Below are 12,881 nucleotides of genomic sequence, written 5' to 3'. Positions count from 1 at the left end.
CACATGGCTTTAAATAATTCTTGTATACTTGGGACAAAATACATGCAAATGACACTTTGTTTTCACCTGTTACGACAGGACATTGACCAGAACAAAGGTCATCAAGAAAATGCACCTGACATTTATCAGTTTCATCAGTTGAAAAAACGCAAATGCACATACACATGTAAGCATAATTTTTTTTATCTAATTTGTTTATTTTTTTGTCATTCAATATCAGTATTGATTCCAGCATGTAACATCCAGTATCCAAAGTATCAGCTGCGTTCTTATTGATTGCTGAATAAAACCATGAAATAGAAGGTGTCTTTGAGATGAGTCACTTTGTGAAGTGCTATATGCTTCCAAAATGCTCAGATTCCTGACTCATCCGCTACAGTTAAAATGAATTCTTCTGATAGTGTCTTTTATGTTTGCTTTTGAACTGTTGTATATTGCACTCTTGATCTCTAGGGATTAGTCTATATTGTTTTCATACACATTCCATGTCTTCCATGTATTTTGGCTGATTTTTTTTTTTCTTCTTGTGAGGTCAAAGACCTAAAACATTTTTTTTTTCATTTTCCTACTCTTGGCTTTCATTTAAGAATGCTGAACGCTCTTTACAGTGGCATATTACTCTCCTGCTTCAGACCAACTCTCACTAAATTCAACATTCAGGGTGGACCTCGTGCTGGGAAACTTCCTGTTTTCCTGCTGTTTCTGTTTTGGCTGAATATCCTCAATGGCCCCTGGAAAGGAAGGTCTTTGCTGTTAGAGAGTTTCTCATCATTTGTCTGAAGGGATATGTGCTAGACTGCTTCCAGGAAAAACAAGGTGAACATCAGTCTGCCTGATCATTCTCTTAAACTGCCTACTTGTTTGCTATTTTTGCAGCTTAACAGAAAACTGAAGAGAAGCAGGCTGTTTGTTATTAGGGCAAAAGATGTGATCAAAACCTGTCACTGAGGAAAATATTCAATGGTCTTTTCACTGACTGCCAATATTATGGCTTATTTTTTACCCCAAAATAATTTACACTTTGTAGACAATAAGAAAAATGTTGGCCACATGGTAACGTCTGTTGTTAAACAAATCATTTCATTGCAGCACAGTTGGTGAGATTTAATAAAATGCGATTTTCTGTGTCTTGATGTGAACTTGATTTGTCAGCTCACTTTATGGCATTCTTTATCATTTTTGTCCATAAACAATCTTTCTGACATAATCTAAATCAAAGTAGCACAGTGAAAGAAAAAAACAAAAGACACTCTGTAGCCTGCCTACATTAATGGCGAGTAAATGGTGCATTTATTTTCTTAAAAAGAGATAAGTCTGCCAATATGAGAATTATGTAAACATCTGCAGTTAAGGGAAATGTTTGACAGCAATATTTATGTTGTACCACACCAGCTGTTTATTTACTTAACTTTGCCTCTGCCAGAAAACAGTGTGTGAATAGATCTGAGAAATTCAACATCTGACCCACAACATAATAGTAAATTGAATATCATAACCAAATTAGATATCTACAGTCTCCTTAAGAAGTCCTGACTGGGCAGCACATGCATTCCCTGTGGGCCTGGTTTTGCACAGCAATGAAATTCACAAAATATGATTATATTTCCTGCATGCTGAAAATTAGAGTTTGCAACAGAATGATTAAATACATGCATCACGACTTATTCCCCCTGTATCCTGATATGTTAAATTTCTGTAAGTTTACACAGCCTGTGTGAGTTCTTTTTGGCTACTTTAATATTTTTGATATTCTTTCTTTTAGTGCTTTATTTGCCATGTCCAGTTTCTTGTATTAGAAATTTGTCATTTTTTGCATACCCCAACTTACTATCCAGAGACCCACATAGAGTTTTTTGGGTTCAAATTTATGATGCTGTTTAATAACATAGTGTGTGATGCAAAAGAAAGCCTTGGCACAGGAATGTGTAATCAAGATGATCATATTCAGACATGCCTGAGTACAGTACTTTGTTAGCCAAGACATTTGCTGTAGCTATGAATGACTTAAACCAAATTGAGCCATTATACTGAATTTGAACTGCTTAAATTATTTATGAGATTAATAAAGTTTTGCAAAGATTGTGCTTTGTTTCATATTATTAAGCTGATGGCAGCAATTGGAAAACATCTTTCTTTAAAAATTCAAAGACATGTTTTCTTTTAACATGAAATGTAAAATCAGTTCTGTGGCAGAAATATTAAATCACTAAAGAACAGTTCTTGAAAGGTAAAAAGTTCAACAGTTACATAGGAAATTTAAGCAATATAGCGTATTGTCTAACTCTAAACCCGCACGTACATCTATTTTAAACCTAAATTAAATGCAACTGTGGGCAGTATTCACACTAAAACATTACAGGTAACCTTTATGGATTATACTGACCCACAAAAACCAGTATCCAATTATCTAACTTATTACTATGTTGTAATTGTTATTTTGTTTAACTGGGGTGTGGGTAAGTGTATCCTCACTGGGTTTTGCTATGTTTACATTCATTCCCCTCTCTATTTAGGCAGGTGGTTTGTCCTACTAGATAAAGCAAAAGACCATTTAAATAACATTTTAAATAACCTCCTTGTCACTTTCTTAGTGATTCTCTTACCTTTCACCTCAGCATGTTTCCTGACTCCAGACGTGATGTCCTGTAAATTCCTGGAGCCTCCAGGGAACACTGTGTCATGGAACCACATGGAGTTGCCTTTTATTTAAAATGTATGTACACATAAACATCATAGTACAGTGAAGTGCTGTTTCTTCCTAGAGCTAGCATTCTGGGATTGAATCCCAAGTCTGGCTATTGTCTGTGTAGGGTTTTCACATTCTCCCAGTGTACATGTAGATTATTTTTCTCACATTCCTTAACACACAGAGATTAGGTTATTTGATGACTCTAAATTGGCCTAAATGTGTGTGAGAGGCCCTGTAATGTACTGGCATTCTGTTCAGGACTGTTCTTGCCTTGTGCTGGGATAGCCCGGGTTTATACTTCATATGACGCAATACGTGCACCTGTAGATGCTACTGCTACGGAAGCGGTGTACTGTTTATACTTGCACTCGTACTTTATGTAAATCTGAAGGATTCCATTGGGTTGCTGTGTGAAATATCACAGAGAGAAAACAATGTTTGGCTTCGTTGTGTTTTGAATTGCTCAAAGCATCCATTAAATTCCAAAGACACCGTGCCACAATATCTCTGAAAAGGATGGATGTTTAAATGATCACCTCCAGCAATCCAGGGATATGCCCATTCCAGCAAGCATCGGGCAGAAATAATCCATGGACAGGGCATCAGCTCATCGCAAGGTGAATATAAGCACACACATACACTAGCGTATTTTAGCATCCCCAGACCTCAATGTCCTTGGAAGGAAACCGGAGCACACTGTGGAAACCCACCAGGAAAACTTGCAGACACCAGGCAGGGAACACCAGGGATGTGACTCGTTATGAGGTAGGCAGTGCTACTGCTCCGCCACCTTGCCACCCCTACATGTATAATTATTAACAGTATTCATTATTTAAGTGACGTTAATGATTTATCTGTAAAATTTAATATATATACTTTAATGTATTTCATCATGAAAGGGACATCAAGTATAAGGATTCTAAATGTGCAGAGACCTGGAATATCATAAATTTGATGTGTTCTGTGTGGCAATTTCTGCCTGCCGTCAGAGCAAGAGGAAGCCACAGAAGAACGTAGCGGTTAACAGCTGGGTTGTTTCTAAGATGACATTTACAACGGTCTACTTTAATGACAAAATAAAATATGAGATTAAAGTGGAAATTTCGAGATTAAAGTCAAAATTTCAGTTTTAATCACAGAATAGACCTTTTCACTGTGTCTGCATTTTTTGATTTTTCCCTCTGGCTCAAATATGCTTCCATACATTCTGATACTGTTGCGAAGGTGATACGAAGATGTTATGTGAGACCTTTAAAATGTATGTTGTTATGATAGGGAATATGCAATGCTTGAAAAGAAAAGCACCATGAATACATTTGTATGTCAGCATTTTGCTTCTCACACTTCGAACCATTGATCAAACATTGAAGCACACACATTGATCCTGTAGGATCAGTAAAGTGGGTTCCTGTCACATGTTGATAGTAAACCGAGACTGAGGTCATTTTCCAACATGAACACACTGTGCACCCCGATTTTCTGCTGGCACTCCTACTCGCGCACATATTGCATTAGCACTCAGAACGCATACACTCCTGCATCACGGTAGCCTAGTGTTCATTTGATGCGTCCTCTGAGCACGTATTACATTTTACAGATAAATCATTAACTTCATTTAAATAATTAATGAATGCTGTTAATAATTACACTTGTGGGGGCTACACAGTGTCACATTCCTGGTGTTCCCTGCCTGGAGTTTACATGTTTTCCTGGTGGGTTTCCACAGTGTGGTCCAGCTTCCTTCCAAGGTCATGCAGGTTTGGGGATTTAGCGATGCTAGTGTATGTGTGCTCTTGTATTCACCTTGCGATGAAATGATGGCCTGTCCAGGGATTGTTTCTGCCTTGTGCACGATGCATGCTGGAATGGGCGCATCCTTAGATTGATGGATGTAATCATTAAATATCCGTCCTTTTCAGAGGTATTGTGGCAAGGTGTCCTCGGAATTTAATGGATGTTTCGGGCAATTCACAACACAGAGAAGCTGAACGTTTTATCACTGTGATGATATCTCGCACTGCCACCTGGTGGAATCATCTAGATTTGCAAGTACAAACGGTGCAACACTTGTGTAGCAGAAGCGTCCCCTGGAGCGCGTTGTCACGTGAAGTATAAACCCGGTCTTAATTTCTGAGGACATGTTAAATGAACGCAGGGAACGTTTGGCAGCCATGATGCATGCGTGTAAGCATTCTGAGGGTGACGTATAAACTGGCCTATAGGCTGCAACCTCCTAATCACCCCCAGAACGACCCTGAATTTGTTTACGTAGAATTGTATGTTATGTAAAAGCTAATAACTGGATTGACCCCTTTTGAAAGCAGCAGCACAGAAACATCCATTATACAGTAGAGTTCCAGAAACTGCTGACAATGATGGATTATACTTGATCATAATTTCCTTAATTCCCCAAACAGAAGAAGGACAAGAATCAAATTGGCAGGCAGAAGCCTACCAAGTCATTACATATCAAAAAACAATTCAGACAGTGTTGAAAAATTCTGCAGTCAAGGCAAACATTCTCCTCAATAACAATGAAGCATTTAATGGCAAACATCATGCCAATATCTTTCAGGAGCCGTGCTAGACATTAAGGAGAAAATTGTTCCATCTGTTACATGAACAAGCTTAATCCAAATTAAGGTGGGAGTGTTGTGGCAGCAGGTGTTGCTGCCTCGCTACTCTAGATCAGGGGTCTTCAACCCCCGGTCCGCGGCCCACTACCGGTCCGCAGCCGTCTGACAGCCGGGCTGCGAGAGAACTGCCGGCAACGGCGACTCACTCAGACTTTTCAGAACGCTTGGCAGGCGGGGCTTTGCAGCGGTGCAGAGAGAGGAGAGAGGCCGAGGTGAGAGACTATTACAACAAAGTATTGTTACGGTTCCGACAGTTTCCCCATATGACACGAGTCTATAGAAATCACGTTACTACAAAGTACATTCAACAGATGCTTTCATTACAACGAAGTGACCTTGAAATGCTTGAACGAATTATTGTCACCCTCCTATAGAAACGGCAGACACGAAAAAAAGATTGCAGTGTTAATGTTTGTGATGTGCAATCTGTTGGATTGGCAAATGTAAAGCATATGTCTTTGTTATATGCAAAAAAAGAAGAAAAATCTCAGATTGCAAACGTATGCGAACTGCTTAATAACTTTAATAACAATAGAAATGTTATGTAAATTGTGTATAAAACTGCCCCCCCCCCCAACCAACCCCCCAAACCGACCGGTCCGTGGAAAAATTTGCATCTAATAAAGTGGTCCTTGCTGTCAAAAAGGTTGGGGACCACTGCTCTAGATCACTGGGTTCAAATCCCAGCTGAGCCACTGCTATACAGGAGGTTGGATGGTTTTCTCTGGGTAGTTATGATGGTATTTGAACCATGATGAACTGCAGTTCCATTCAATGTTTTGTCCATCATTCTGTCCTGTCATGTGAAGATAGGCATCATCTCACTGTGACCAGAAATTGGGATTGGCAATCAATGGATAAATGAATTATGTGGGACTGGAACATATTTCTGTGACATCAGCATAAAGACAGGAACCAGCCCTAATTGGTGTATAAGTAGCAAAAATCAGTTCTGAAATAGAGACACATTTGTGTCAACTGAAAAGCTACTACAATTGTTGAGTTTCTACTGGTTTTCTGTATTTTGCTAATGACAGAAAGCTTATTTAAAGGCTTCTAAGTGTTGTTTTAAACCAAAATAATGATCCACAAAATACAAATTAAATGGTTTTCTTAAATGGAAGTGTAAAAGTTTTAACATGCTCTCCAAACATCACAATATTATTAAACATGCATGGTTTTAAGGAAATACATAAATTACATTACTACTTAACATAAGGAAACATCCGTGAAGAAAGATACGTTTGACAGCAATTTCTCTATAGCAACAAGTATTTATTGGGTAAGTAAGCTTTACCAGCTGATTGTTTTTGACTGCTCTTCCTTCCATATTTTCTGGCTGTCAACCCCTTTTGACATATGATAGCCACTTAAGAAAAATTGCAGTTATTCTCATGGTGTTTCTAACAGGCTTGCTAATGGTAGTGGATGAAGCCCATGCAAGATTTTTTTTTTTTTTTGAAACCCTGGGCAGGGAGAAAATACATTTTTAAGATGGATTCCGAGCGTCTTGTAGCAATACAGTATATATGCATGTGTATTGATACATACAGCATATATGCTATAAGTGTGATTATTTGATATAGGAACAAGGTGTGTGGCCTATGTAACACCAGTGCTTGTTCCTCATATTTTCCAAAAGTGGCAGCTTTAACTAGAAGTTTTGTTTGTTGTTTACTGTCTGCAGCTCATGTGTAGGCAAGTGGGAACTAGGAACACAGGATCAAAATATAAACACAGAGTGAACAATTAAAAACCGTATGCCTTTTTTGTCTGCAATACCTCACACAGTGGATGTAGAGATGCTTATCTCCACTGAAAAGCATACTGTTCTTTCTTTTTCTTTTCATTTCTTCCATCCCACACACAGTGTCTCCTTTTATAGTTATTTGTAGGTGCTCTGCATTACTGAAGTAGCTAGCTTTCTGTACTGACCTGTTCCACAAACATGTGCCTGGAGTTGCCATTCATAGCCACCTCTTTGCAACGTTTAAATGTACCTAGTACACTTAAAGTGAAGGAGATACTTCCAGCAGAGAGAGAGAAACCTTTAATGGACTATGCTCAATAGTGGCAACATTTCCAATCAGACTCCTTCCATGGGCTTATTTTCTTTTTCACTTCTAAACAGCACTTGCTCCCAGTATGTCCCTCAGGTTTAATATGCAACGAGATCAAGTCTGGCTTAGCCTCCTTCACAGTCAGAACCTCTAACAACTTATTTCTCTCCTTCTAAACTATCCCTTTCAACAGATCGTTTAGTGACACTTCCTTATGCCACAAGGCATTCACATCTTTTATTGTGTTATTACTGCTGCTTATGGACTCCCCACAACTTTAGGACCTGCTCATGCTGTTTCTTTTAATTCCGCAGAACCAACATGGGATTGGAAGCAAATTGTTAATTTGGAGGCATACATACTGTACAAATCCTTAATTATTCTTTGGTAGACTTGCTCCTAAAAATGTGCCATGCGTGTCATCCCTCCTGTTTAGTGTGATACTGTTTCATATAGTGAAATTACATTCATCGTAAGATTATTACAGTAGAGGTAGCATAAGCTTTAGTTATACATTTAGAAAAAGAAGTTAATGAAATGATTAAGATTTCTGGCTAGATCTACTGTGCATAACAGCCTGGGGTAAAAAATTGTGCACTCTGTGTTTTGATTAGCGCAGCAATGCAATAAAAGAAAAGCTTTTTGCTTAAATGTCAGTATAAAGGACAGGACAAGTGCAACTGCATTTGTACAATACTTTGCTGATTGTTATTGAAGGCCTCACAGCAGCTGTTGTTGGTAAATCCACATCCCTGAAGTAATTTCTGAAGGAGCTCCAATGTGTCTGCAGGGTCTAAGGGAGTTATTCGGTTAGTAGGTGTATTTTTGAGAATTTAATTCTTCAATATTAAGATGTGATCAGCTTTGTGCATTTCCTACCAGAAGCATCCTACACTAAGCTATACTTATATACAATGATTTTTTCTATTAGTTTCTTTAACTTTTATTGTGTATAGCAATGTTTAATTTATTTTACAGAATTTAATGAGAAGTCAAGTGAAATGACACCTTTTTCAGAATTTGAAATAGGAAAGCATAGAAAGGATACTATATGAGTAAAATGCTTTATCATTATTATTGTTATTATTTATTAGAATCCCCACTGTGAGAGTAACATGTTCTGTACAGCCCTTTCAGGTAAATGTGACCTGCTCCCTTTAAGTAGTGTTGGCCTTTTACTTCTTTAATAAAAGACTTGCATAATGTTGCCATGCTAGGAAGTGGATTCAATTAATAAAGACAGCCATGGGTTCCTAGTAATGTTCCTCAGTCTTTTGGTCAGCACACCCATTTTCTTAGATTTGTATTAGTTGGACTCCCCAGCCCTCGCCCGCCTGAATTTATCTGTTATCTTGTAAGGTCAAAGCAAGTTCAATAACTGGATCTTTATTGAGTTTTTAAAAACAAAAATGATAGAAAAGATATACTATATCAAAGAAAAATAAATAAGGAGAACAAGTTTCAATGAAACAGTAAATCTACCCAGCCTGGTAGCCTCTTTAAGTTAGAGTTTCCTTATTTCCTCTCAGTGTGTTGAAAGTAATGTCAGCAATGAAATAAATGAGCCGACAAGGGGGTTGGCATGTGCAACTGCATTCACTCATCCTCACAAAGTGAACAATGGCAAGATACACAAGGAACATTATCTAGATGTGACAGTGGTTTTAATTTCCACCTCTGGCTGGGTAAATAAGAATATAATCAGAGCCACGTTGGATTGTCATACAGCTTAAAATAAGAAACTAAAGTTAAAAAAAAAAAAAAAAAAAAAATCTAAAGTTCTGTTTCTGAAAATACAGAAAGCAGTACTTTGTCACATTTCTTGTGCCCCTCTGGTGTGTTTCATTTTCAGTCTATAGTTGCCACTCTGGCTCTCGGCAATTTATAGCCCCGCGGAGCTCACCCAGTTGAACAGAGCAGTTGGAATGTTGGCACCAGTACGAAGGATCAAGAAAGGGCACCAAGCGATAGCCGGCACTGAGATGCTGCAAATAGGCAGGGCTGTGAGAAGATAATTGTCTAGACTGTTAGCTCTAGGCTCTAAAATGAGGATTTCATTGGTTTAGCTCATTTTATTCTCTTCATGGGTGTTTTTACAAGGGAATGATAGAGAAGCTTTCCTCCTCTATAAAATGATGATTATTTTAAAATGAAAAACACTATCTTAAATGTTACAGAAACCTAATATATTTAAAACCAATTTTATTCAATTAATAATTTTATAAATTCTTCCCCTTGCTTTTCATCTACTAACTTGACACAGTTCTTCAACAGATGAATCAATGATACCACTTCACATCCCATCCAGTCCTTCGGTCTTTGTTACAGCTTTCAAGCAGGTAGTAAGTTTGGAAATCAGCATTTAGAAGATGTACTGTTTAGGTTAAATCGGCTAGAATCTAACAGATCACCTGACCAGGTAACATGTATCCTCAAGTGCTTAAAGGAAGTTAGATATAAACTCTTGGTTCATATTTTTCAAAAGTCATTTTACACAAGGGAAATTCCTAAGAACTAGAACATATCAAATATTATTTCATTATATAAAAGGGTGACTGGGTAGTAACTATAGGCCAGTAAAATTATGGAAGGAATTGTTAAGGAGAAGATTGAGCAACATGTTACAAGAGTTTTTTGGAGCAGTCAGCATGGGTTCAGATGGGAGAGGTGGTGTTTTACTAATATGCTAGAATTCTGTGAGAAAGTAAGAAAAACATTCAATCAGAGTGCATATGATATAATTTATCCTTATTTTCAGAAAATATTTTATAAAGACTCGCATGAGGGGTTGGGCATCAAACTAAAAGAAGTGGGAATTCAGGGTGTAGTGTGTAGATTGGTGCAAAATTTGCTAAAACATAGGTAGCTGAGGGTTAAGGTGCTAGAAATCAGAACTGACTGATGTTAATTAATGAGAGATGTCTCTTATGGGTCAGTGCTGAGACCGCTGCTGTTTTAAAAAAAAATATATATATATATATATATGTATATACAGTGCATCCGGAAAGTATTCACAGCACTTCACTTTTTCCACATTTTGTTATGTTACAGCCTTATTCCAAAATGGATTAAATTCATTTTTTTTCCTCAGAATTCTACACACAACACCCCATAATGACAATGTGAAAAAAGTTTACTTGAGATTTTTGCAAATTTATTAAAAATAAAAAAATTGAGAAAGCACATGTACATAAGTATTCACAGCCTTTGCCATGAAGTTCGAAATTGAGCTCAGGTGCATCCTGTTTCCCCTGATCATCCTTGAGATGTTTCTGCAGCTTAATTGGAGTCCACCTGTGGTAAATTCATTTGACTGGACATGATTTGGAAAGGACACACCTGTCTATATAAGGTCCCACAGTTGACAGTTCATGTCAAAGCACAAACCAAGCATGAAGTCAAAGGAATTGTCTGTAGACCTCCAAGACAGGATTGTCTCGAGGCACAAATCTGGGGATGGTTACAGAAACATTTCTGCTGCTTTGAAGGTCCCAATGAGCACAGTGGCCTCCATCATCCATAAGTGGAAGAAGTTCGAAACCACCAGGACTCTTCCTAGAGCTGGCCAGCCAGCTAAACTGAGAGATCTGGGGAGAAGGGCCTTTGTCAGGGAGGTGAACAAGAACCCGATGGTCACTCTGTCAGAGCTCCAGAGGTCCTCTGTGGAGAGAGGAGAACCTTCCAGAAGGACAACCAGCTCTGCAGCAATCCACCAATCAGGCCTGTATGGTAGAGCGGCCAGACGGAAGCCACTCCTTAGTAAAAGGCACATGGCAGCCCGCCTGGAGTTTGCCAAAAGGCACCTGAAGGACTCTCAGACCATGAGAAAGAAAATTCTCAGGTCTGATGAGACAAAGATTGAACTCTGGTGTGAATGCCAGGCGTCATGTTTGGAGGAAACCTGGCACCATCCCTACAGTGAAGCATTGTGGTGGCAGCATCATGCTGTGGGGATGTTTTTCAGCGGCAGGAACTGGGAGACTAGTCAGGATAAAGGGAAAGATGATTGCAGCAATGTACAGAGACATCCTGGATGAAAACCTGCTCCAGAGTGCTCTTGACATCAGACTGGGGTGACGGTTCATCTTTCAGCAGGACAACGACCCTAACCACGCAACCAAGATATCAAAGGAGTGGCTTCAGGACAACTCTGTGAAGGTCCTTGAGTGGCCCAGCCAGAGCTCAGACTTGAATCTGATTGAACATCTCTGGAGAGATCTTAAAATGGCTGTGCACCGATGCTTCCCATCCAACCTGATGGAGCTTGAGAGGTGCTGCAAAGAGGAATGGGCGAAACTGGCCAAGGATAGGTGTGCCAAGCTTGTGGCATTATAGTCAAAAAGACTTGAGGCTGTAATTGCTGCCAAAGGTGCATCGACAAAGTATTGAGCAAAGGCTGTGAATACTTATGTACATGTGATTTCTCAGTTTTTTTATTTTTAATAAATTTGCAAAAACCTCAAGTAAACTTTTTTCACATTGTCATTATGGGGTGTTGTGTGTAGAATTCTGAGGAAAAAAATGAATTTAATCCATTTTGGAATAAAGCTGTAACATAACAAAATGTGGAAAAAGTGATGCGCTGTGAGTACTTTCCGGATGCACTGTATATATATATAAAATAAATTAATCAATAAATGATCTGGATAGGAATATAAACAACAAGTTGGCAACATTTTCAGATTATACCAAAATAGGTGGATTGGCAGATAATCTAGAATATATTGAATTATTACAGATGGACTTCAATAGCATTAAGGTTTGGGCAGATTTGTTGCAAAATAAATTTATTACAAGTTACTATAAATGTAAAGTTGTAAAGAGCTCATCACTATTAACTTCCAGACAGTGCATAGAAACCATTAATTAAGAAGGCTAGCAGAATGTTAGGTTATATAGCATGATGTGTAGCGCACAAGTCATAGGAGGTTATGCTTAAACTTTTTAACGCACTGGTGAGGCCTCACTGGGAGCACTGCATGCAGTTTTGGTCTGCAGACTACAAAGAAGACATAGAAGCTCTAGAAAAAGTCCAGTGAAGAGAGACTAGGCTGATTCTGCAGGGTATGAGTTATGATGAAACATGAAAGTAGTTGAACTTTTCTTAGTTTAGGCAAATGGAGGTTAAGAGGAGACATGGTTGAAGTTTTTACAATTTTTGAAGTAATTAGTACAGTAGGTCCAGGCTTACATTAAAACAAGTTCAATAAGAACATAGGGGCACCACTGGAGACTTAATTAAATTTTGCACAAAAATATTAAGGGTAAATTTCACACATCCATTCATACATTGAGCCATAAATACTTGGAACAAGTTACTGTGGCAGACAGTAGGACTTTAAATTCAAAGCTTGTTTTGGAGGAATTGCTTGAGTGAGATTGGCGAACTATGTTGGGCAGAATGGACTTTTCTCAACTAAAAGTTTCTGTTGTTCTAATATATTATTGCTATGCAAACTGAAGTGAGTCAGGATTCACATAAAAGAGCAGAATTGG

General features: G+C 38.3%; 1 protein-coding gene across 11 annotated transcripts in view; it reads left to right on the top strand.

Moving 5' to 3' along the window:
• Positions 1-12,881, top strand: part of LOC114651997 (teneurin-3) — an 898,351-nt gene that overhangs the window by 169,410 nt on the left and 716,060 nt on the right. The window lies entirely within an intron of this gene.

This window comes from Erpetoichthys calabaricus, chromosome 5 (assembly GCF_900747795.2).
Source record: "Erpetoichthys calabaricus chromosome 5, fErpCal1.3, whole genome shotgun sequence".
Lineage (NCBI taxonomy): Eukaryota > Metazoa > Chordata > Cladistia > Polypteriformes > Polypteridae > Erpetoichthys > Erpetoichthys calabaricus.
The sequence above is the reverse complement of the archived record's forward strand: the minus strand, read 5'-3'. Positions and strand labels throughout refer to the sequence as shown.